At 38.7% G+C, this 1,464-nt stretch overlaps 1 long non-coding RNA gene across 1 annotated transcript in view; it reads left to right on the forward strand.

The window, feature by feature from the left end:
- Positions 1-94: 94 nt before the first annotated feature.
- Positions 95-1,464, forward strand: part of LOC118408487 — a 3,795-nt gene continuing 2,425 nt past the window's right edge. The window contains exon 1 of the long non-coding RNA XR_004830306.1: positions 95-188. This is a non-coding gene — a long non-coding RNA (uncharacterized LOC118408487). The remainder of the gene's footprint in view (positions 189-1,464) is intronic.

Genomic DNA, 1,464 nt, shown 5'->3' on the forward strand with positions numbered 1-1,464 from the left:
GACTGTTTGATGAGGTTACAAAGATTTTAACCACCTTGATTAAAGGTGGTTTATATAAGTACCTGTTTCTCAATTTTGCTTTATCTGTAGATGGCAGAGCGGACTGCACACATGGACCTGAACGTCTTGACCACAGCATGAACTTGATGAAGTAGTGGTGGAAGAATTCACATGGTATAACCTCCTTGGTAAGTCCAAGCTGTTATGTTGTAAAATTATTGTTTTGACCAAGGAGGTTAAAAAATCACTTTTTTTAACCTCCTTGTTTTGACAAAATGAATGGCTCTCTGCTCTACTTCTCTACTTCTACGAGTAACTTACACCTGTTAAAATTTTCATGTACAGACTCAGTGTTTGTTTTAAACTTTTTGTTTGAAGATTGAATGAGATGTTCAAACTAGCTCAAAGTGAAACTGTTTGTCCACAGACCCTTGGGGACAAATTCATACTTGTACGTTTTTGTAGTTGTGCAAGAGACAAGCTCATTTACATGAAGCCTAGAGGGATTTAGATTATAATCTCATAATCTCATTACCACCCAGCATCAAAGAAAGTGTTAAACAAAGGAAGCTTTGGCTGGGGTAGTTCACAGCTGTATGCCTGACTTTGCATAAGGTAATTAGCACAGCCTTGGCTGGTTCCCATGGCCAAAACATTATTTTTTTTATCAAGGAGGTATTTTAACCTTCTTGGTCTGATCTAGGTGGTTTTATCTTACCCATCATTGACCAGATTTTCCATCATTTTGAAAAGAATGGATTTTGAATTCTCAGTCTTTCATCATACACTTTCTATCAATTTGACAGAACCACCTAGCTGTGAATGATTTGAGATACTGAAATACTGTAAATGCATTTAAGTTTGTCGGGATTTAATTTCGAGGTAGCGGGAAAAAGGACAGTCTAATACCATTATAGAAAAATGTTCGCGGTGGTTTTAAGTTCAAGGTGAAGTGGTCACCAGGAAAACAGCGAACATTAATCCACCGCGAACATTTTTGCATTTACAGTATACAGATATAACGTCTTAGTAGGGTTGTAGCCAGCCTGAAATCATTTTCAGTCCCCTTGATTTCAATGGGAATCCTATCAAGCACCAAAGGCATGGCGTGACGTTGCGCGTCATTTCTAGGGGGTCTGGGTCCCAGAAAATTTTTAAATCCAGACCCTCTGAAACACTATTTCCTGCATTTTGCTTGTAGACTAAGCTGATCAATGGCACCTGTTTTGGTGAAGAAGAACACATGGGTTTTAGTTTTTTTATATCTTTACATATCAATTTTGTCTGTCCCAGGGGACGGAATGGGGAAAACTTTTCCAGTCCCCAGCTGCAAAATTCCTTCAAAGGACCGAAGGAGAGGTGCTGACTGCAACCCTGCGTCATAGATATAAAAAAGAATACTTGAAGTGTAAAACCGCAAAACTGCTACAAATACAACAGCCAACAGAACAACTCCTCTACTCT

Source organism: Branchiostoma floridae, unplaced genomic scaffold (assembly GCF_000003815.2).
Source record: "Branchiostoma floridae strain S238N-H82 unplaced genomic scaffold, Bfl_VNyyK Sc7u5tJ_1593, whole genome shotgun sequence".
Taxonomy (NCBI): Eukaryota; Metazoa; Chordata; class Leptocardii; order Amphioxiformes; family Branchiostomatidae; genus Branchiostoma; species Branchiostoma floridae.